The sequence below is a fragment of the Alexandromys fortis genome, unplaced genomic scaffold (assembly GCF_014885135.2).
Source record: "Alexandromys fortis isolate MF-2015 unplaced genomic scaffold, M_Fortis_MF-2015_v1.1 scaffold_64, whole genome shotgun sequence".
In the NCBI taxonomy this organism is placed as follows: Eukaryota; Metazoa; Chordata; class Mammalia; order Rodentia; family Cricetidae; genus Alexandromys; species Alexandromys fortis.
In genome coordinates, this window is record NW_026067976.1 from 1,772,315 (window position 1) to 1,797,855 (window position 25,541).

The following is a 25,541-nucleotide window of genomic DNA, read 5'->3' on the forward strand; positions in this document are numbered from 1 at the left end:
ATATTTGGAGACATGGTCTTTTATAGTGAAGACTGCTCACTATGAAACCAAGGATGACCCTGATCTTCTGATCTACCAAGTCCTCAGATTACAGATAATACTGTAATACACATAACTGATTGTATGTGGGGTTGGGACTCGAGCTCAGCATTTCACGAATGCTAGGTAAGTGAGCTATCTCTTCAGCCCTAGTAAATACTTTGCTAGGAATTTCAAACTCAGGCTGAAGGAGAAGACCAAGCAGTGTCACAGAGCCCTTTGCTCAATATAGTACCTAGAGAAGACAGGAACTATAATTTGGGGAAAAACAAAAACAAAAGCACCAGTCATCTCAACCCCTAACCTGTTGGGTTTACAAAACTGTAATCTGATTAGTTTCATTTTCCCCTAGAGTCAAATCTGGTAGGTTAGAGTCTGCGTAATGTACCAAGTCCCAATGGAGCCTGCTTTCTCCACACACATGGTTCCATGCGAGCTTTGGTGGCAATCCAGGTCAGATTATATGCATGAAAACAATAACCTTGGGTACTGTCATAAGGACAAATTGAAAGGGTAGGCATGTGGCACAGTACTAGAACCCAGTTCTTAGGAGACGGTTGGAAAGCCTCCACTATTTGGTGAGTTTGAGGTCAGCCTGAGCTAAACCCTATAAAAGAAAGGAAGGAAGGGAGAAAGGAAGAAAAGGAAGGCTGGAGGCGGAGGTTGAAGAAGTTTGGACCCCTGAATGACAGCTTAGTACAGACATGCTGTTCTGATGGCTAGCCTGTCAACTTAACACAAAAACTAGAGTCATGGGAAGAGGGACTCTCAACTAAGAAAATATCTCCTAAGAATGAACTGTAGGCAAGTCTGCAGAGCATTTTCTTAGTGACTGATGTGGGTCAGCCCACTGTGAGTGGTGATACCCCTGGGCTGGTGGTCCTGGGATCGAAGAAAGCAGGCTGAGCCGGCCATAGGGAGCAAGCCAGTGAGCAGCTCCCGTCCCTGCCCTCTGCATCAATCAGCTCCTGCCTCCAGGTTCCTGCCCTGTTTGAGTTCCTACTCTGACCTCCTTCAATGATGATCTGTGAGATGGAAGCAAGCTGCTTATGGTCGTGGTGTTTTATTACAGCAATAGAAGCCTTAAGATCCTTGCATACCTGGAACCCCAATTATTACACAAGAAAGAAATGTCTGCCTTCTTTGAACCACTACATCTGGGATCTCCTTGCTGCAGCAAACAGCATTTCCGAAACTAGCGAAGTGGACAGGCCATCACCTTACCTCCCTCCCATACTTCCTTAACCCCTACAGGCTCCCAGCCACCCCACCCCTGACTGGAGAAATAAAAAATGGGAAAGACAAAAGTGGGAAGCAGCTGGAGTCCGGTCACATTTACGTAATCAATCCCAGCTACTCCGGAAGCTGAAGCTGAAGCACAAGAATGGAATTCAGTGCTGCCAACCTTGGGAATATGAGATACACACACACACACACACACACACACACCCCTACTGTCTCCACCCCCAAGCAAAGGTTAAATTGTCTAAAGAGAAGCTCACTATGGCAAGAGTTGGGGTGAGAAGAGAAATGCTACAAACTCTCCAATCAGGATTCAATCCACTAGACCATCCATAACAACCATGGGGCTACTCAGCCTTAAATATGTCAGCCTACACTTCAAGTACTGAATAAATGGTGGCTATGAGTTGACTGTGATGATCTCCGTGGTTGCAACTTCCCTAAGTGCATCAAATACAATCAAACCGATCTTTACTGTTTAGTTTCTTCTAAGTTATCCCCACAGATTTTTAAATGGAAACCTAAAATAAGATCAAAGACAGGAAATTGGAACTGACTGCTGCCCAGGAGAATAAGTCACTGAAATAAGAAACAAAACCACTGACTGAATAATGCTCGACCTGTTACAGTACTTTCTCCAGTCTTGAATTTAAATACCATATTGCACATTTACATGTTAAATGCTTAAGAGAATACAGATGAAAAAAAAAATGGTTGCTTCTTAAAAATCTAAGGTCTTGTCCCAGGAATAAAATTTTTATAGTAGTCAATCTAAATCCTCAAAGAAAGCATTTTTTTTCCAAATGGTAACATGTTTCCTTTAACAGAGAATGATTATTCAAAATGCTCAGTATGAAACCTTTTTAAACATTTTTATGTTCATACAAAGATTCATAAAATCTTTACAATGCAGGAAGCTAAGGCAGGAGGATCTTGAGTTCAAGGCCAGCCAGGGTTACAGTGAGATCCTGTCTCAAAATAAACATAATAGCACTAATAGGGGTTGGAGAGACAGCTCAGCAGTTAAGAACACTTGTTGCCTTTGCAGAGGACCAGAGTTCAATTCATAGCACCACATTAAAGAGGCAAAGACCAGCCTAACTAGTCTGGTTTCAAAATATGCACATTAAAAAACCTGGAAACTACTCAGAGTCCGCAGTGGGTGCAGGGACTGTCCCTCACTTTGGCTGGCTTTTGGGAACCTATTCCTCATACTGGGTTGCCTTGCCCAGCTTCATACAAGAGCAGCTTAGTCCTACCTCAACTTGACAGGCCTGCTTCCTAGATACCCATGAGAGGCCTGCCCCTTTCTGAACAAAAACAGAGGAGGAGTGGAGGGGGGGGTGAAAGAAGGTGGAGGGAGGGGAGGGTATGGGAGAAGAGGAAGGAGGGGAAACTGCAGTCAGGATGTAGAATAAATGAATAAATTTAATTAATTTTAAAAAATAAAAAGTAAAAACTTGGAAGCCAAATGTGGGTGTGGCTTTTGGAGGTTTGCTCACCTGCATTTTCTAATTTTCCACAAAAAAAAAAAACCATTTTGTGATGTTTAGTGGGGATTTGTTTGTTTAGAGAGATTTTCAGTCTCCTGGGCTAGCCTGGAACTTTTGAACTTAAGAGACTCTCCTGTTTTAGCCTCCAGAATAGCCAAGTTACAAATACAAAACTCTTCCTCACATCTTACATAGTCTAAGAAGTCAGGAGTATAACTGCAGACAGTGATGTGTACCTTTCCTCTCACCACCCAGGAGGCAGGGACAGACAGATGTCTGGGAGAGGGGAGCCAGCCTGGTCTACAAGAGTGAATTCCAGGTCAACCAAAGCTACATAGTGAGAGTTTGTCTCAAGGGGGGGGGCGTAAAAGGAATACAGACATGGTCTTGCACACCAGTAACTCCTTAATTACATTAGTAAGCACTTAGAAGGTAGAGGTAGGAAGATCCAGAGTTCAAGGTCATCCTCAGCTACATAGTGAGTTCTAGGACAGCCTGGGCTACAAGATACCTAGTCTCAAAAAAAAAAAGCCAAAATAACCACACATAAACTATAAACTATATTATTTAAATCACTGCTTGGCCAATTGCTTAAGCGTACTGCTGGCTTACTCTTATACCTTAAATTAACCCATTTCTATTATTTTATATTTTACCACAATGGTCATGGCCTACTGGCAAGGTTCCAACTGACAGCTAACATCTTTCTCTTCTGGCAGCTCCATGGCTCCCCATGACTCCTTCGCCTTCTTTCTCCCAGCATTCAGTTTAGTTTCCCCCCCTACTCCCCCCACCCCCGCCTAGCTCTATTCTACCTTATCATAGGCCAAAGCAGTTTCTTTATTCATTAACCAATAAAAACAACACATATACAGAAGGCCTTCCCACACCAAGACCTGATGTTATACTCAGCTAACCACAACACTAAGGAGGCAAAGGCAGAAGGATCTCCCTGAGTTCAGGGCCAGCCTGGTCCACACAGTGAGTTCCATGCTAGGCAGAGCAACATAGTGAGACCCTGTCTCAGTGAGGAGAGGAGTGAATGAGAAGAAATGATTGAGAATAATGTTCTGATAACTAAATCACTTTAAGTATTAAAATCTATCATTAAAAAATTCATAAGATGTGAGCAGCAAAAACTAAGAGAAAAACTAAAGGTGGAAGATTTTGCTTACCACTCTACCTAATATTGAAAATGGCCAGTTTATTTTAAGCAGATATATTTAATTATTTTTGAGACTATTTTAAAATTTACTCATTTTCAAAGGAAAACATAGCCAGAGTAATTTTTCAGTCTCTTGGTTATTTCTCACATCAAAATAAGGCCTTACTCTTGGAAAGAATCCTGTAAACCAATTACAGGCTTAATGGCAATATTTTTTCTTGATTGCTACAAAGTGACCAATCAAACTCATTTGTTATTTCTCATGAAATTAAATTACTAAATTAATGCAGAATAGAAAAGTTACAGCTTAGTGGTTTTAACTGGCATACTTAGTGTGACTAAAAGCAGAAGACCAAATCAAAAACAGAATTGTACAGCGAATTTCTCTATTATTACCATGACCAATGTAGCCCCAAATGGACCCAGAGACTGTCCCACTAGTGCACACTAAGTGACAACAATCCCAAAAGGAAGTAATCACAGACAGGGTTGTCCTGTGGGGCTGGAAAGACAGCTTAGTGTTCAAAAGCACTTGCTTGTCCCAGCACATCAGGAGGCTCACAACTACCTATAGCTCCAGTTCAAAACTGCTCAGTAGGTTCCCACTGCATTTAAACTAGAACCCAATGCCTTACCATAACCCAAAGGCCTTATGTGACCCAGTCTCCTCAGAGAACTTCAGCCCCACTGACCTTCCTTCAGCTTGCTCCTTCAAGCCCTCCAACACTTTCTGTGTCTAGGGCTGGACCTCTCCTCATTCCCAAGCATTCTTGCCTTTGCTTCTCCTTTCCACTCCCCTGAGCCTCCCCTACCCTGTTATAACACTCAACCTCAAAATTCCTCACTGTGTTGTTGATCATGTGAGTTAAAAGTTAACTAGAACCTGAATAGGAAATCTTGGGCTCTTTTTTAACTTTGGAGCTCTGATTTTTTTGATTGGTTGTTTGGGGGAACTGTTGTATTGTGGTTGTTGTTATTGGTTGGTTTGAGGTTTTTCTTTTGGGGTTTTGTTTTGTTCTCTCTCTCTCTCTCTCTCTCTCTCTCTCTCTCTCTCTCTCTCTCTCTCTCTCTCTCTCTTCGAGACAGGGTTTCTCTGTAGCTTTGGAGCCTGTCCTGGAGCTAGCTCTTGTAGGCTGGCCTCAAACTCACAGAGATCCACCTGCCTCTGCCTCCCGAGTGCTGGAATTAAAGGTGTGCACCACCACCGCCAAGCTTGTTTTGTTTTTTGACAAGATAGCACTATGTAGCCCTGAAAATTTAGAACAGGCTGGCCCTCGCCTAATTTTTCACAGCTTTTAACCATAATCTCAAGTCACTGATACTTCTCCACCCTACTGCACCCACCACCAGTTCAGTGAAATGCAGACTCTTGAAAGCAGGAACATCTGTTTTTAACGGCTAGAGCCCCATACAGCCAGTTCATAGTCATAGAGACTCACTAGGCAAACAAAGAGGCCATCAGAGAACCTAGAAATCATGTTCGACTGAAGAGCTCCAAAAACACTCGGAGTAAGATCCCAGGAGCCATTTACATTGGTTTAAGGGATTTGCCTGTGGTCATACGGCACTATTTACAAGCAGAATTTATTGAAAACTTTACCATGTGGCAAACAAGCACTGCGGCTACTCTGCAAGGATTCTCTCACAAGGAGCAAGCACCCCACCTTAGGAACACTATTATCTTCATGTCTGTGTGAAAAAGCAAGTGAGGCAGGGAGGTCACAGTTGTCTGTGTAAAGAAGCAGAGTACAGACTACTATTTTGGCTATTTGGTTGCTGCTGCTTTGATGAATAACATCACCAAAATCAACTTGGGGGAGGAAAGGGCTTATCTGGCTTACGGGTTACAGCCCATCCTGAAGGAAAGCCAAGGAAGACAGCTGCTTATTGCCTGTTCCTAACTTGCTCAACTAGCTTTCTGATACAGCCCAGGCTCAACTCTGCGAGGATGGCACTGCTCAGTGTGTTGAGTCCTCCAACATCAACTAGCAATCAAGAAAATGTCCTGCAGACTTGTTTAGCCATAACATACTCGGAGTCCATCTCCAAATCTCATGTTTAACCACTCGTATTAGTTACTTTTCTATGACTGTGATAAAAGGCCAGGACAAAGACAGTGTCTAATTGAGCTTACAGTTCCAGCTCTAGAGTAAATAATGACAAAGTGAAGGCAGGAGCAGTGGAGCGCTCACATCTTGAACCAAAAGCAGAAGGCAGAGAGCACAGGCCTTGAAACCTCAAGTTCATCCTTAGCGACACATTTCCTCCAATAAGGCCACAGCTCCTAGTCCTTCCCAAAAGTTCTACCTGCTGGTGACCAAGCATTCAAACACATGCATCTACAGTGGGGGGGGGGAGTAAGTTTCTGAAAACTTAAGATAATGCATTGAAGTCTTTCACTCAAAGTCAAACACATAAAACCCTTTTGGAACACTGGCTAGTGCTATTCTTAGCCTGATTCCATTTGTTATATTATTTCAGGAATGAGGGAAATCTTTGAAGAAAAACTAGGTTTGTATGTAGAGTATCAAATTCCCACAGCTGCAAATGCAAATCGCTGTCTTTGAATGCAGTGAAAGCCTAAAAACACCAACACAAGGCTAATGTGTAACAGCTACGTATGAAGGGAGCCCAAAGCACAGAACATAGAAGCTCTGACTCCATGACAAACAACCATCTACCACATTGTTTGTATACTTGACTTCTAGACTTCAGTTTATCAAAAGATAAAGACTAGACACTTTCATCACAAGAATTAGCCAATCAAAAGTCACTGGTAGCAACATTTTCGTGTGTGTGGATGTGTATGTGTGGATGTGGAGGGGGGGGGGTTCTTTGGGAGTGTTTTTGTGTAGCCTTGGCTGACCTAGAACTCAGTTACGCAGACCAGCCTGGCCTATTACCTGAGCCCCCACCTGTCTCTACCTCTGTGTACTGGGATAAAAGGTGTACACCAGCACACCCAGCCCATTTTCTTTACTAAGGACATTATTATTCGGCTGGAGAGATGGCTCAGCGGTTAAGAGCATTGCCTGCTCTTCCAAGGGTCCTGAGTTCAATTCCCAGCAACTACATGGTGGCTCACAATCATCTCTAATGAGGTCTGGTGCCCACTTCTGGCCTGTAGGCATACATGTAGACAGAATATTGTATACATAATAAATAAACAAATATGAACATTATTATTGAAATAGAGGAGAGCAACTAAGCCCCTAAGTGCTTACTCAGACACTACCACACTGAAATAGCACCACCTCTGTAAGAGCACCATGTTGACAGTTCAAAGCATGGCTTCATTAAACAGGGAAATATATGGACAGATGAGTTTGCATACATAAACTCGGGGTTTGCAATAACAGTGGAGTGTTCAGGAAGAAACAAATGCCCAAAGCACAATGATCTAGAGCAGTGGTTCTAAACCTATGGGTCTAGACCCCTTTGAATTAAGTGACCCTTTCACAGGGGTTGCCTCAGACCTTCGAAAAACAGAGGGGTTTTTTTCCCCCATTACAGTTCATGACAGAAGCAAAGTTAACAGTTATGAAGTAGCAACAAAAGTAATTTCATGGTTGGGAATCAGTGTAACATGAAGAACTGTATTAAAAAGCTGCAGAATTATGAAGGTTGAGAGTCACTGATCTAGAGGAAGCTACCGCATATTCCTTCTCAGTTCCTGTAGCTACCTCAGGGCTTAAACTAGAACTTGACATTGTATTCCAGGCAGAGGGAATACGTGTATATGGTGTAGAGGGAACACACTGGGAAGGCAGTTGTCTCTAATGTTCCTTCCTGCTCAAGACATAGAGGACTTCTCACTGTGAAGCGGTCATTCTCATCTGTGCAGTAGCTGCATGTGATCAGACCCTGGATGCCAGTGAGGAAGTGGACCAAACACAAAGAGCTCCTCTCTCCCGAAAGGTACTAAATAATTACGCTGCACGTTTGGCTCTCAAGTTTCCGCATCTTACTCACCATTGCAGGGCTGCAATATAAGCAGCTGATTAATGTCTGTTGAATTACCATCTTTAATACAGTATCTGATATAAAATAAGGTCAAAAACTATTAGAATCATGAGCAGCTGACCAAAGCACAGAATGAAAAAAATAAGAGAATTTACATCTTTAATATTTACTTTTGTGTGTGTGCATGCTTGTATGCACACATATGTACACAGCAGTGTTTCACAGCAGCCAAAAAAATGACATCAGGTGTCCTCCTCCATCACTCTCCGCCTGTTTCTCTGAGACAGAGTCTCTCCTTGAACCCAGCACTCAAGTCTCACATAGTCTAGAAGCCAGTAAATCCCAGTTGCCCGGCTCAGTGTTGGGATTACAGATGTTTGTGTGGGAAGCTCAGCATGCAATATGGGTGCTGAGACTCAAACTGCAGCCCTCATGATGGTGGGACAAGCACTCTCAATCATGCAGTCCCTCTCCAGTTCTGAGAATTACCACCTCTTTCTCACTAATTAAGACTCAAAAGCAAAAACTCAAACAAGTGACAGGAAACAGAAGAAAACAATAAATTTTCAAATAACTTTATTTCCACATTAACGTAACATGTGAATTCAGCTGCCAACATGTTTAAGGTTGGTAAATAATTGGTTCACTTACCCCTTATTGGAAGCTCTTCTTTTAGTTAAGAAAATTACTGCTGTATAGGTTGTACAAAGGTAAACTTTAGCAAAACCCAAAGCTCAAATAAACAAAATTCTGGGATGTTATTAAATACGCTGTTTTTCGTTTTGGGCATGCTTTTTAAAAATTCAGAACACATGCAAAAGCTCAGAAGCTTCCTTCACTGTTTGCAGCTGCCCCTGGTGGGGATGGAAAATGAGCCTGTTCCATGAATGCATCCGAGGTTTTACATGGGCGCTGCAGTTGACAGCTATCATTTATCACGGCCAGGCTCTTAATCCGCTCTACATCACAACCCTTTCAAAGCACACAGCAGTCTTCGCTGTACTTCCCACCGGGGTAAAAGGCATCTTAAACATATAATTACCCAAAGCAGTAACACTTACTAATCTTTTCTAAAAACAGCTACCATTTTTTTTTCCTGGCCAGATTTCTTGGTAGGATTCTTGAAAACCTGATACATGACTAACCTTCTGTGTCATTCTGGGCAGGAAATCAGGAGTAAATAGCTTTGCATCAAAAGAGATAACAAACAGCATCAAGAATCAGAAGATGAGCCTGGAAGGAAATGCTCACATCCAACTTGTAACGGACAGATTGCTGAATACCTATGGGTAAAGTTAACTTAGGTTCGTTCCCGTTTTAGGGTTTGGCTTAGTATTTTGTGTTTGCTTGTCTCTCTGGCACTGGGGTGAACCGAGGGTCTCCAACATGCAATGCATTCTTGAGGATGGTCCTGCTCTATAAAATGGTCCTGTGGAGCTCCCAGATGTATGCACCTGGTGTGATGATGAATGAAAAAGATGCTCCCCCACCCCGCCCTGTCCTGCCTCCAGCGAGCCAGATTAGCTGACTTATCCCTGGTGATCAAAGGAATGATGAATATCAGCCAGATTGTCCTCAAAGCCTCCCATCCTTCTGAAGTGGGGAGAAGTGGTGTGCTATTGTCTGTGGGTGTTTTTTGTTTTGTTTTGTTTTCTGTTTTTTGAGACAGAGTCTCGCTATTTAACCCTGGCTGGCTTACATAGACAGGCTGGCCTGTAAGGCTGGCCTGCCTCTGCCTCCCAAATGCTGGGATTAAAGTCATATGCCACCATGCCCTGTTCTCAGATTGTTTTCAGACAAATGTTATAAAATAATACACAGCTGCTTACAAGAATTTAATTTCATAAATTTTTAAGCCAATACCCTATTTTAACACTATATAACACTATATAAGTCTTAACGGAACGTTTTAGCCTGTTAGAAGTGAAAGACTAACTAGATGAGGACTAGATGAAAGCCCAGCATAGGCCAAAACCTAAACCACTCTGGGAGAGTTAGCTTTCTCCTAGCCGCTCCTAAGGGCTGAGCATGGACCCTGAGACCCAGGAAAGCTGGATGCAAAGGTCTAGAGAGATGGCTCAGTGATTTCGAGTACATACTGCTCTTACAGAGAAATCTGCCCAACTGGGTCACGCCAACTACCTGTAACGCCAGCCCCAGGGGAATCTACACTTTTTATGATTTCTCTGGCACCTGCACTTGTGTGCACAGACCCCAAAACAGACACACACATACTTTTCTTTCTTGAGACAGGGTTTCTCTGTGACAGTCTTAGCTGTTCTGGAACTTATTCTGTAGAACAGGCTGGCCTCAAACTCACAGAGATCTACCTGTCTCTGCCTCCTGAGTGTTGGGATTAAAGGTGTGTGTCACAGTAGCCCAGCTATACAAATATTTTTTTTAAATAATGGAAATAAATCCTTTTAAAAAGGAGGAGAAAAAGAAAAGGCTGGACACAGCCTAAGCACCTAATCCCAGAGCAAGACTACCCAAACCTTGAGAGCAGGAGACAAGACACTCGTCCACTCATAGGTCAGCTGGCCTGGCATCCTTAGCAGTCACAGTGAGAGACTCTCTTTCCATCAAGATGGACAAGGACTGACACCTAAGGCTAGCCTCTGAAACACACACACATATCATATATACGTACATACATGTGAAAGAAATGCTTACAACAGAATAAAAAGAGAGAGAAAAGAAAAAGAACAAAGTAAACAACAGGTTATCTCTGCTAAGAGCATGAAAGGTGATATTATGATAATATTCTATTACGTTTGTCATTATCTTTGCTATGTTAATTTTTTCTTACAATAGGCATATATTATTTTCTTTCATTACAATGGAGTTATTAATTATAACCAAATAAAGGCATAAGATAAATTATTTTACTCTCAATAAAAATCACTGGAAGCCATGGTCTTTTATCACCTACCTAAAAGGCAGTTTCATCATAGCACCAAGGCTAAAGAAAAGTCTCATTTGATCCAATTAGGCCTCTTACTAAGTACTATGTAATGAGAAAGCCACACCTAGGAGTTATTAGAAGCTGTAACGGCCCTGCACAACTCCAAACAAGTGATCTAATGGAATTACACTTGGTTCTAAACTGTTTGTCAGGAGATTCATCATCTGCCTCTGAAGAAAAATTGTCTTCCTCCAGTATGCTCAACATTCTCGAGTCACTTAATCAGTAGAGGGTACAAAATTTTAGCTGGCAAAACTGCAGCAGGAAGATTTCCTTTATATAGATTTTCTAATATCCATACAACATAGTATCTGCAAAGGCAAAGTTGCTGCCATTAGTAGGTAAGAACGAGGACAGTCTTCACATACGCTAGCATCTGTTAAAGAATAAAGAAAGTCTTTTGGGAACTGAAAGGTGGCTCAGTAGTTGTGAGAGTTTACTGTTCTCTAGAGAACCCAACTCAGTTCCCAGAACCCATAACTGGCAGCTCACAGCCACCTGTAACTCCAGCTCTAGAAGGACCTGACACTCCCGGCCTCAGTGGGCACCCACATAGCCATGCATGAGGGCACACACAGAGACATAAACAGATACACACAACTAATGATAAAAATCTTAAACACTGAGAGAAACGGCCAGAGGCAAAGGATGCTTAGCATCCTCTATCTAAGACACCGGTTTTGTTGGCTCAAGATGAGGCAGCTGGGAAGTGAAACTGAAGGATGAAGCAGCATCCGGTCACCTTAGGGCTTACAGGGATTTTGCTGCGAGACATGCACATCTCTGAGCCAATATTCCAAGTACTAGACTATCTGGGACAGAGACATGTTTGGCTGACATTTTCTAAAGATTATCACAGCTCCTAAGTGAATACACCCTTAAAAAAAAAAGAGGAAGGGAAATGAGGCCCCCTTTTATGAGGTTACTACAATAATACAGAAGAGGGGCTAGGCCCATAGCTCCGTGGGCAAGTGCTACCTAGCATGCATGAAGCCATGGGTTTGAGCCCTAGCAACTTATAAAAACTGGACATATCCAATGGTATATCCCTGTAATCCCAGAATGCAAGAGGTAGAAGCAGGATAAACATTAGTTTAAGGTTCTCCTCGGCAACATAGTAGGTTTGAGTTAGAGGCCAGTCTTGACCACATGAGACCCAATGAAGGGAGGGAGGGAGGGAGGGAGGGAGGGAGGGAGGGAGGGAGGGAGGGAAGGAAGGAAGGAAGGAAGGAAGGAAGGAGGGAGGGAGGGAGGGAGGGAGGGAGGGAGGGAAGGAAGGAGGGTAAGTTTGTTAGATAGGCAAGAAGAATATAGGGGAATGTATAGACATAACAGGAAAGAGACAGTGACGAGTTAGACTTTAGATATATATTTTCATTTATGCTTTTACATTTTCCTATATCGTACTGAGGTTTTGTTGACAATTTAAAAAATTATATATACAGGATGGGTGTGGTGAAGTTCAAGGCCAGCCTGAATTATATAATAAGTTTGAGGCCAGCCAGGGCTACATAATAAGATCTTGATTCATTAGATACACATACACACACACACACACACACACATCTTCTGAGCTAGCAAGATGATTCAGCAGGTTAAAAGGTTAAAGTGCTTGCCGTGCAAATCTGGGAACCTGAGTTTGATCCCCGAAGTAGAGAACTGAAAGTTCTCTTCTGACTTCCACATTAGCACATCACTTCCCCCAACCCCGACAGTAATAATAACAACAGTAATAAAAAGAGGTTTAATTATATATGATTAGGGCATAAAGGTTTTGATGTATGTATATGTTGTGAACTGGTCATTTCAATCAGTCTAGCATTCCATCACCTCATAGTTACCTGTGGCGAAGGCAGGTTCAGGACAGCTGAGATCTACTCTCACTAGGTTCTAGTACACAATACAGTACGTTTTTTAAGCATAAGTTTATTCTGTAAGCACATGTGTGGTATATGCAGGTGTCTATATGTACACACCACTGTATATGTGTGTATACAGACCAGTGCACATGGAAGTCTACAGGGATGGATGTTGGAGGATGTTGGGCAGGAAGTGATACAGTTTTTGAACTCAAGACTTCATGCTTTGAGCAGCAAGTACACCTCCCTGCAAGGTCCAGAACACATTGTTATTAACTACAGTCACCATCTACATGAGTTCACCTAGCCAAGGATACAAGTTTCAGTGGCAGGCTGAGTAAACCAATTTTTTAGACATTCTTGGTAAACTAGATATGGTGGACTGCTAGAAAAAGGTAATACAGAATCCATAAGCTATGGGTCAGATAATGGGAAGAAAGCAGAAACGATACTAAAATGTAGACAACTAAGCAGTTATTCATCTGTTTTTAAAATAATACAATGACATGTGAGCCTCCTAAATCCTTAGAGTATGATTTGTTTCTGTCCATCTCTGAAAAAAAAAGCTACACAGCAAATAATGCCAAGATTAGAGTACATAGTTATTTGTTATTTGGAACTACCCTTGACTACACACAACAAATGCTGGGACTTATATGCTTGGCTGCATTCAGGAGTCACAATGAATACATACACAGCTCCACTGCTGCTAGCAACATCTGCCAAGCCCATCTACTTCTGCCTTGCTGCAAAGCCTCACTAACCCTCTAAGCACTGGGTATCCTGCAGTTTTAAAACCCTATAAACTAGTTGGGCATGATGACACAGACCTGTAATCCCAGAGCTGGACTGGCAGTAACAAAGGATTACAAATTCAAGACCAGCATGAGTTACACACCAAGACTGTGTACGCATGTGTACACACACACACGCACACACACACACACACACACACACACAAAGCTAAAGAAAGAGGAAATAAATAGGCAAATGTATGATGGGTTGTAGTAGATAAATGTTAAAGCCAACATGAGATTGACAAAATAATTTGGTGAAATTAAGTTAACTTATATAACTCTTTATTCATGTTGCATTTGAAATTTTCCACAGTAAGACGCTTTAAAGAAGAAAGAAAATGGGCCTGGCAGGGTGATACACACTCCTCCATTGCTGGTAGGAGTGCAAACTTGTACAGCCACTATGGAAATCAATATGGCAACTCCTTAGAACACTGAGAATTGATCTACCTCAAGTGGCAGGTATACCACTCTTGAGCATATACCCAAAGAATGCTCCATCCTACCGTAACTATGCTCAACTATGTTCATGGAAGCATATTCATAATAGACAGAAAATGGAAACAACCTACATGTGTCTCTCAATGAAAGAATCAATAACAAAATGTGATACATTTAACAATGGAGTATTACTCAGTTGTTAAAAAAACAACATCAAGAAACTTGCAGGCCAATGGATGCATCTAGAAAAAAATCATCCTGAGAGGTGTAGCCCAGACTCACAAAGACCAATATAGTACGTAGTCACTGATAAGCAGATATTAGCTGTTATGTAAACAATAATCAAGCCACAATCCTCAGACCGAGAGAGGTTAGGTAAAGAGGAGGGCTCCAGGAGAGACAAATGGAACTCTCTGGGAAGAGGAAATAATTTTGTGTATGGACTGGGAGCAGGTGGAAACAGAAACAGAAGGAATCATATCTGGGGGCAAGGGGAACTTCCTAGAATCTATGAGAGTGATCCTACTGAGGATTCCTAGTAATGGAGAGCACAGAGTCTGAAATGGCCATCTCTTATAACGAGGCAAGACTTCCAGTGGTGGGACTGTGTTGTATTCTGTGGAGTTGTTGGCCAAGGGGGTCCTGTGGAGATTCCTAAACAACCCAAGCCAATGCTAGGACAGAGGGTCTCTCTCCAAACACTGAGAGCAGGGCTCCATTGCCAAGGACAACATCCACATAGCTCATTGAACACACAGAGGCAAAGCTATATGGAGCACTCACCCCTATGTTTAGTCTTTTGGGTTAGGGGAGGTACGTTGCAGACTATGGAAAAAGAAAACTGGACACCGATCCAGACACAAATCCTTTGAGCAATAGCGGCACAGAACTTGAGGAAGTAGCCAACCAATGTCTGATTTAACTTGAGGCCCTCTCTATGAGAGGGAGCCCATGCTTGACATTACCTGGATGGCCATGAACCAGAGACTGGCTAGCCCAAAGGCCTAGCATAGAACCAAATACAACTGGCAAAAAAAAAAGGACAAAAAAAGAAAATCAATAAAATGATTCCTAATGATAGTCTGCTATACTCATAGATTGGTGCCTTGTCTGTCATCATCAGACAAGCTTCCTCCAGCAGCAGATGGGAGTATATGCAGAGACCTACAGTGAGAACTACTCAGAGAGAAAGTATAAATTGGAGGTCTCCATCAGGTCCCTCCCCTCAAAGCTGAGGGAATCCCGAGGAAGAAGGGAAAGAGAGAGTATAGGAGTCAGAGGGATTGAAGGACACCAGGAAAACACGGCCCACTGAATCAACTAAGCAGGGCGTATATGGACTCACTGAGACTGAAGAGGCAAGCACGGGGCCTGTGTATATATGCTGTGACTGTTAGCTTGTAGGACTCCTAACAGCGGGCACAAGTCCATCTCTGACTCTTTTGCCTGTTCCCAGAACTCTTTTCTTCCTGTTGGGTTTACTTGTCCAGTTTCAATGGAAGAGCTCTTACCTTGTCTTATTTTGTCATTGTTGTCTCTTGGAGGGCTGCTGTTTTCTAAAGGGAAGTGGATCAGGAAGAGGGGAGATGTAGGGAGCTGGGAGTAGATGTGTTTGTGTGAGAAAAAGAATCTATCTTCAAATTAAAAAAAATAGGAGGGAAAAGAAAAAAGAAAGAAAGAGAGAGGGAGGGAGGGAGGGAGGGAGGGAGGGAGGAAGGAAGGAAGGAAGGAAGGAAGGAAGGAAGGAAGGAAGGAAGGAAGGAAGGAAGATGGGCCTGGCATGGTGGCGCACACCTTTAATCTCAGCACTTGGGAAACAGAGATAAGTAGATCTCCATGAGTTCAAGGCCTGCCTGGTTTACGTAGCAAGTTCCAAAGAGCTGGAGCTATACAGTGAAACCCTACTTTGAAAAAAATGGGGGAAAAGCAAAAGAAAGAAAATGGACACAAGGATGGCTCAGCAGGCAGAGGTGCTCACTATCAATCCTGACAATATGAATCTAACCCAAAGAACCCACAAAGTGGAAGGATAGCCGCTCCCACAAGCTGTCCTCCGATACATTCACACTATGATAAGCATGTGCACTCCATACAGACACATGCACTCACAAGCACAAAAGAAAATAAACATGGAATTTGAAAGACTAAAATGGGCAAAATAAGTAACTAAGAGTTAAGATTTCAATATTCATTGTTTTAAAAAATATATAATCATGTATCACTCCTCTGTGTGAAAGAAGATTTTGTTAATGGCATGCAACAAAAGAAAATGAGGCACTTAAGAGATTATAAATTTTATTCAGAATCATTCACTTTAAATGTTATGCTCATTATCATAATTTCATGGTTCAAACTGATTTTATAAGATGATTATGCCATATATTAAAATTTAAAATACTTTTATTTTGAATAGCAAAACATCTCTCGTCGGATATGCTCAGTTGATAATTTGGAGGGGAAGAAATTTCAAAAATTTAAAAAAGATTTTAACTTTGTCTACCTTATACTGCAGCCCTTTCATATCAGCCACTCGGTTTTATTTCGGTGTTACTGTTGTTGTATTGACTGGCTGGTGGGTAGGTTGGCTAAGATGGTGTCTTGGGCAGCTCAGGCTAGCCAGGATCTCCCAAATAGTCTAGAATAGCCTTGACCTTCTAATCTTTCTGCCTCTGCTTCCTGAGTGCTGGGACACCCCACCCCCATGATGGCACACTGGGGATATAACCCAGAGTTTCACACATGCCAGGAAAGGCAAGAACTCTATCAACTGAGTCACAGGCCCACCCATCAGCTTGGCTTTTGTTTTGACTTGGTTTGTCTTTTGCAGTGTTACAGGATCAAACCACCACAGCCTTGTACATTCTGGGCAAGCATTCTCCAGCTAAGCTACAACTCTAGCTTTGCCGTAAACGTAACTGACATAAACCACAAAGCGATATTTCTGCTCTGTGCCAACGGCCATCACCCAATGCATTTAAAGAAAACCATGATACTTTTTTCTTGCAAAAGATAAAGAGCCTTGATGTAGGCCAGAAGTGTCAGGTCCTCCTAGAGCTGTAGATACAGGTGGCTGTAAGCTGCTGGGAACTGAATTTAGTTCCTCGAGAGAACAGTAAACACTTATAACACTGAGCCACCTTTCAGCCAGCAGACCTTAAAAAAAAATCAAAATTAAGAAGTGGATCACTAAGGTGTCTGGTACAGGAAGCCAAAATGATCCTCACGTGACAGCTCACCATTAGTTCTAGGGCTTTTCCATAAGACACGGAAGAGAAACCTGTGCAGCAGGCACTGTAGGAAGCACGTGAGACAGAGGCTCCCACCCTGCTAGATTACGATCTTAGGAGAGAAGGCAAGCAGCAGCAAAACAGTGTGTCACAGCACTGTGAAAATGCAGCCAAGGACAGGAAGAGAGGTGACACTAAGAAAGGGTTCCGGTTTTATGGGAGACGGGCAAGAAAAGGCTCGCGAACAGAGATGACATTGAGCCCAAGGCTCAAGGAGGTAATGAAGCCGAGCAGGCCACAGTCTCAAAAGAGAACTCCAGGCAGTGGGGAAGAAGCAAGACAAAAACCCCATGCGAGAACATATCTCGTGGGAATGAGGAACAAGCTCATCTGAAAATAAATGACTGAGGTGGAAGTGCAGTAAAGTGGCCAAAAATGGGTCGGATCATAGCAAAGCTTTTAGGTAACTAGAAAGACTGGCTGTCCTTTTTAGGGGGTGGCAAAAAAAAAAGAAAGGGTTCCGGTATTGAGCCCAAGGCTCAAGGAATGACACTGAACCCAAGGCTCAAAAAAGCCATTATAGGAATTCAGGCAAAAAAAAAAAAAAAAAAAGAAGAAATACAACTCACATTTTTAAAAAAAAGTTACTCTGGCTGTTATACTGACATTATTATAGGCAGAAAGGACAAACGACATTAACTAGAAAGATAACCAGCCATGACATATAATCATAGCACCTGAAAAACTAAGAAGGATTGCCGAGAGTTCAAGGCCAGTCTAGGGTATATAGCAACACTTTGTCTCAAAACACAATAAAGGTGAAAGCTATGGTTGGCTGAGAGCATAGTTCAGTCGTAGAGTGCTTGTCTAACATTGGAGAGGTCCTGGGAAGGGAAGGGAAATGGAAGAGGAAGAAGGAGAGAAGAGGCCAAGCCATGGTCTTAAATGTCATTCATTCTTGATATACACCCTGTAACTGGGGGTTTCTCTCCCACCTGCCAGTTCCCAAATTACCACTCAGAGGCTTAACATTAATTACAAACTGTTTGGCTTGTTATTAACTAGCTCTTTGGTTTTGTTTTATTGGGTTTTCTTTTTGTTTTTCAAGACATGGTTTCTCTGTAGGTTTGAAGCCTATCCTGGAACTCGCTCTATAAACCAGGATGGTCTCAAACTCACATAGATCTGCTTGTCACTGCCTCCCTAGTGCTGGGATTAAAGGTGTGTGCCACCACTGCCCAGCTTAACTAGCTCTTATATCAACCCATTTCTATTATTTTATATTACTTCACATCTTGCTCTCCAGTGGCTGCTGGCATCTCCCTGACTCCATCTTCTTTCTCCCTATATCTGTTTGTATTTTCCGCCTTGCTATATTCTGCCCTGCCATAGGCTAAGGCAGCTTCTTTATTAATCAATGGTAATAAAACATAGTCACAACATACAGAAGGGCATTCCACATCAATATCCCTTTTCAAAGTGACTACTACTCGACTCATTTCAAAAGTAAACTAATTCTCCACCTCTATACATTAAATCTGAAGACTATTGGGATAAACTATTATTTCGCGAGTGTGTGTGTGTGTGTGTGTGTGTGTGTGTGTATTTACATGGACTTATATGCACCACAAGAGTGTAGGTGCCGCCGGAAGCACACCTTTAATCCCAGCACTCGGGAGGCAGAGGCAGGCGGATCTCTGTGTAGCCTGGTCTACAAGAGCTAGTTCCAGGACAGGCTCCAAAGCTACAGAAAAACCTTGTCTCGAAAAACCAAAAAGAGTGTAGGTGCCTAGAGATCAGAAAAGAGAATCAGACCCAGTGCAATGTGAGTTCTAGACAGTTGTAAGTCACCCAGTGTGGATACATGTGTGTTTTCACATGTGTGCATGGTGGAGGATATGTACCTGTTCATGTGACTGTGTGCACATGTGTATACAGGTGTGTGTGCATGCATGTGCACATATGTGAAGGCCAGAGGTCCACACTGGATGTCATCCTTGACCATTCTCTGCCTTATTTTTTTGGAGCAGGGTCTCACCCCAGGGCTTACCAACTTGGTACATGATCACACCAGCTTTTATGTGGGTCCTGGAGATCTCAATTCAGGTCTTCATGCTTGTGAAGCAGGCATTTTACAGACTGAGCCAGCCTGCCACAACACTTTAAAGATGCCTTCCGCCCACTAAACACTCTTTCCTCCCTCCCAACCTTTTGGACTCTAATACTGATCAATAAATGTTCTTACATCCTTGGCTGTTTATAAGATGTTCCCCTATTTCTACAACCTGGTGAAAATAGTTTCCCATCCTTGGTGGCCCACATCAGAGATGAATCACCTTTCTGAACGTCAAGATTCACATCGTAAGTGGAGCTAACACCCCTGTTCCTACTAACAGGCGCTCAAAAACTTCAAAGACCAAGACCACAAGCCTACCTCTTCCCTACCTCTCCTCCCCCATTAGTTATCATCTGTATCAGTGTTCAGGTAGGTGATGCACCCAACACACCATTCTTGTTGTTCCATATCAGCCTGAGCCCTACACCCCATCAGCACCCTAAAAGTTTAAATTCTGATATACATGCCTCCTTATAGTGAGGTTGTATCTCAAAAATCAACTGTAAACTAAAATATTTCATGTTTAAAAGCCTTTAGTGCAGAGATGGAGAGATGCCTCAGTAGTTAAGAGGTCTAGCTGCTCTTCCAGAAGACCTAAGTTTAATTCCCAGTTCCTTCATGCTGGCTTACAACTGTAACTCCAGTTCCAGGGAATCCAATGCTTTTTTTCTCACCTCCTTGGGCACTGCATACACAATAGTGCAAAGTCATACATATGGGCAAAATACCCATAAATATACATACAATAAAAACAAAGGCTTTTAAAAATCCTTTTTTAAAAGTCTCTACTCTAGGTTGAAGAGATGGCTCTGTGGTTAAAAGTACAGAGAGTTCTTTCTAAGTACCTGAGTTAGGCTTACAGCACCTATGTCCTATAACTCACATTGCTCCATAGCACATTGCTCATCTGTACTCACGCACAAATGCACATGCACAGCCATACACGAAAAAAGTTCCATTTATTTAAATGCTTCAAAACTCAAAATATAAAGCCTGTCCTCTAACCCCACTCACTAATTAATTGAGTCCTAACAGCATATACTAGAAACCGAAGCTTTAGTTTAGTAACCAGCATACTCAATGACCGTTAAACAGTAAAATTTAAAGTACATCTTGATAGCAAGTGGGCCAAAGAAAAAGGCTTTTCTTTCCTTGAAACTAACTATCCAGGCTGACCTTGAACTCACAAATATCTGCCTGCCCCTGCTTCCCAAGTGCTGGGATTCAAGAAAGAAAACAGTATAAAACTACAGTTATAACACACACAATTATAACATTTATTCAACATGTTCATCCACCAAATTAGCAAGGAACCATTCTTCTGACTAAATAGAGGCTGGAAGTCATACTGTGGGACACTAAAAAGAACTAAAATATTCAGTCTACTTGCTTGGATGGAACGATTCATTGGTCTCCAGGAAAATGAAAAGATAAGTCATTTAAAAAATATTTAATCCCAGCATTCAGAAGTGGTAGATGGTTCTCTGTGAGTTTGAGGCCAGTCTGATATACATAGTGAGATATATGATACATATAGTGAGACTATATCTTTAAGAAGTAAATCAATAAATAAATAACACACTAAATAACTCACCTTATTTTGTTCTAAAACGTTTTCCCACCAAAAACAACAAGGAATTGTGCAGCCTTTCTTCTTCATTTCTATAAGAGAGGGTGGGATCTCACTACGCTGTGTGGTGTTGCACCAAAATCCGGGGCTCAAGCGATCATCTTGCCTCACTCTCCTGAGTACCCAGGGCTGTGCTACAGGTAGACATCACGGCTCCCAGACTGAACTGTCAAACTTTAAAGTCAAAGATGTGACAATCTTTGGGGGGGGGGGGGGGCACAGGGTTTCTTTGTGTAACTTTGACTGTCCTGGAACTAGTTTTGTAGACCAAGCTGGCCTCAAGCTCAGAGATCCACCTGCCTCTATCTCCTGAGTATTGGGGTTAAAGGTGTGTACCACCACCGCCCAGTTAAGGTGAGAGAATCTTAATACAGTCCTTGACTTAAAATGATCTGACTGGCGTTTCTGTTCAGCGTCACAATGGTGTGAAAGCAATACACACTCAGTAGAAACTGCATCTCGGAATTTGATTATGATCTTTTTCTCAGCCAGCAACACGCGGAGCATGTTGCTGGGCATTTTGGAAGGCGGCAGCAATCAGCAGCTTCCAGTCAGTCACTGGATCACAAGGGTACACAGGCCATAGTGTACAGACCACAATGATCAGCAAACTAGGTATACTAAATAGATTATGTGCAGGTATGTGGGTGTGCATGCAGTGTGCCCATGTACATGTGGTGGTAGAAGCCAAAGAGAACCTCAGCTGTCATTCCTTGGGGGCTCTATGTTTGTTTGAGACAGGGTTTTCAGAGGCCTGGCATTGGCCAAGCAGGCTAGGCAGACTGGCCACCAAGATTCAGGAATCCACTTGTCTTCAGCTTCCCTTCACTAGGATTATGACCGCAAGCCCCCACACCCAGATTTATTTTTAAACACAGGTTTCAGAGGACTTCAAACAGACGTCCTCCAGACTGCAACGTGCACTCTGCCAATAGAGCACCTCCCCAACACTCAAGAAATTTTCTTCATGGATTTTGACTCTTACCTTTGTTTTTGGCACATATGTGTATTCTATAAATGTATGCATGAGTATTGGTATATGTGTAGGTACATATGTGGGCATGGGCATATGCGCATTTGTGTGGAGACTCGAAATTAACACCAAGTGGTTTCCACAATCAACCTTCATTTTATTTACTGTGGCAGTGTTTCTCACTGAACCCACGGCTGGTCAGTTCCAGCTAGTTTAGATAAGGAGCTTGCACCAGGGATCTTCTGACTCAGCTCTTTCATGTTGTGATTTCAGGCACTCATTTATTTACAATCTACATGGGTGTTAGGGGATACAAACTCCAGTTCTCACAGCAAGCACTTTATCCACTGAGCCAGACAGATTCTCACTGTGTAGCACTAGCTGGCCTGGAGTTCACTTTGTAGACCAGGCTAGCCTCAAACTCTACAGGCTAGCCGCCTTTCTTGGCCACACAATTACACATCATGTTCATTCCTCATGCATTTCTGATATACAATACTTTCAACTTACAATAAAATTTTGGGGCTTTTAACCTCTTCATAAGTTAAGGGCTCTAAATGACCAAACTACTCGAATGCCTAGAGAGACAGGGTCTGAACGAGCATGTGATCAAACCGGACTCTCTGAATGTGGCTGACAATGAGGATGGACTGAGAAGCCAATGATAATGATACTGGATTTTGATTGTACTGCATGTACTGGGTTTTTGGGAGCCTAATCTGTTTGGATGCACACCTTCCTAGACCTGGATGGAGGGGGAGTCTTGGACTTTCCACAAGGCAGGGCACCCTGACTTCTATTATGTCTGGAGAGATAGGGGGAAGAGGGACTGGGAGGGAAATGGGAGAATGGGAGAAGGTGGAAATTTTAAAGAAATAAATAAATGGAGGGAAAAAAGAGTACATATTGCTATAAGAGTGAGTATTCAAGTTTGGCTCCCAGCACTCACATCAGGTGGCTCACAACCACCTATAACTACAAATTCAAAGGATCTGATGCCTCTGGCTTTCACAGGGACGCGGACTCATGGAAACACGCAAAAAATAATAATTAATAATAATATAAAATTAATAACAACTATAATAAAAACCTACTTAAAAGGTACTTTTGGTATTGATTTCAATCCCCAGCAAGCAATACACCAGAAAGGATGGCATTTGCCTTAATTTCAGCACTGTGTAGGTTGAGGCAGGACAATCAGAAGCTCAAGGTCATCCTCATCTATACAAATAATAAAACAAACAGTGCATACTCAGACTGAAAAAAAGAAAAAAAATTAGCAAAATGAAAAAAATAACAAATGCCATTGTATTACTTTCAATGTGACTTGATACAGATTAAAAAATTAAAAGACCATATATTTTAATCTAGTGTTGAAAATGGATGAGATTAAGACTGTTGAAAAAGTCTGTGTTAATCATTTAAATAGGGGAAGCTGACAAACATCACTTGCCCTAGTAGTTTAGCAATTCTTATTTCCCATGGTGGAAATGGTACACATAAGCTCTACCCAGGTTACTGCTATTAATGAATCACAGATTTAATGTATACTTCTAAAGCTATGCTGTATTTTGTCATATGAAAGAGCTCTATATACTACACTTACACCTAGTAGTGACTGCAATAGATTTTATACCCCTAATATTAATTCAGCTAACAGTTTATGAACAATGCCAAAAGGTATCATGAAGCTCAAAATATCAAAATAATTATCTTAGAAATTATTCAACACTAAAAAAGGGTAAACTTCTCTACTAGTAAGTGCCATTAATCACCATATGAAAAACCATTACATCTCCACAGGAATTTCTTTACTTTGAAGTAACAATTTATTTACTTTTGGGTTATCAGGCCTCCATTAGATTTACCAAGCAATTAAAACCCACAAAATGTGTACAAGAAGCAATAAATGTCTAAATATTTTAATTAAAAAACTAAGCAAGATATTAACAAGGAAGGAATGGTAATCATTGATAAGATTAACCTGATAAATAAATAAGGCAGATGTTTTGGCTATCACGTATTACCAAAGCAAATCAAAGGCTTTGAAAATTACATTCTTATCTACTTGTCTCCATAAAGTACCTTTATATGTAACTGGAAAGTTCATGATTGTCACACTTCAAAATTTAGATGAGTCATGGTTGGTGTTTTGTTTGCAGAAATTGGGTGTCAATCAAAATTGTAACCATGCACTTGCTTGCTATTCAAGTGTGAACAGAATCACTTGTCAATGAAGCAAAAAATACATAATCATAAAATGTGTTATGTGTTTTTAATTTAGTCGGCTCCCAATTGCTAAGACGGTTCAATGAATCTGCCGTATGCCCATCTCTCCTTGAATATTCCAAAATTACAGAACACTTGTGATCACACCCCTTCACTTTTCAGATAAGAAGCCCATCTGTCTGTGGTCTTTAGCGGGCACAGTTACTAGGATTTACCTTCTCAGGGCCAGTGTCTTTTAAGGTTTATTAGAAGGTAAAAAGAACCTTTGAACGAGGTCCCAGAGAGTTCCATCTTTTGCATCTAAATCTAGACCCTGAAAAAGAACCACATCAACAGCAAAAGAAAAAGAAAAAAAAATCCATCTCAAATCTATCAACTCAGGCACCCGCACTGGCACAGGCTATGAACTGAAAGCAAAGAGAGGGAATGTCGTTCGAAAAACTCGATTTAAAAGTTTGCAATGAATGAGTCAATGACTGCGTAATGGAGAGGATGACTTCACTCAATCCAAAACCTCCAAACAAGGAGTCAAGGCACCAGGTCTGAAACAAACTCCGAATAAGTGCTACAAAACGGCAGGTGCCTGCAAACCTCCACCTAGCTGCTGGACATTCGGAAGCCTCAGTATAAACCCTTCAACGCCTGAGCCCTGAGGCAGAAATCAGACTCTGCTCACCCAATAGCCTTTGCATTCAAGAGGACAGACATAACCTGCATCTGAGTCCCAGGGAATGAGGGCAGTTATCCCAAGCCAAGCAGGAGGGCACCAGTATCCCTTACGCTGCCCCGGACTAGAGCCCGGGTCAAGGAGAGGGACCACTGCAACCTGGGGCAGGCAAGCCATCCGAAATGTGCCGGCAGCTAGGGTCGCCAGGCCCCCCCACAGCGAGCCGGCCCCGACGCTGCAGACCTGGGAACCGCTCAAGGCTACGCAGAACCGGCAGCAGGTCAAGCGCCCTGCCCGCCTCCCGCGCCGCCCCGGCCCTGCCGCCACATGCTCTGCCGCCGGCTTGCAGCCCAGCCCAAGTCCCCCAGCTTCGGCCGCCCTCGCCCCCGTGGCGGCGGCTGCAGGCTGCCCCGATGTGACGGCTGCCCACTCAGTGGCTGCCGGTGGACGGCCAGCCACGCCGCATGGCTTACCTCACTTCTGCCACTGGCGCAGCCCGCACGGCTACCTGACGTGGCCCACGCGCCGCCTCCGCCATCCAGGGGGGGGGGCGGATCCTGATAAAGACAGCCAATAAAAAGCCGAATTCAAAAAGCTCGTCCCGCCTCCTCGACTGGGGCGTCCGCCCCACTCGTGCGCCTGCGCGTCCCTTCTTAGCCGGTGCACTGCCGCTGGGTTGGGGGGGGGGCGGTGGCGCGGGTAACCGGAGCTAGGCTAGGTAGCCGCAGTGATGCA

The 25,541-nt window shown here is 42.7% G+C and overlaps 1 protein-coding gene across 5 annotated transcripts in view; it reads right to left on the minus strand.

Annotated features, from left to right (window-relative positions):
• Focad (focadhesin) overlaps nt 1–25,541 on the minus strand; it is a 1,203,139-nt gene that overhangs the window by 269,857 nt on the left and 907,741 nt on the right. For 4 of the 5 annotated variants that reach the window (XR_007594464.1, XR_007594465.1, XR_007594463.1 and 1 more), the window contains exon 1: nt 25,280–25,340. The exons of the other annotated variant lie outside the window; for it this stretch is intronic. The gene's annotated coding sequence lies outside the window, so the exon portion shown is untranslated. Of the gene's footprint in view, nt 1–25,279; nt 25,341–25,541 lie in introns of those variants that run through there. 5 annotated transcript variants of the gene reach the window in all.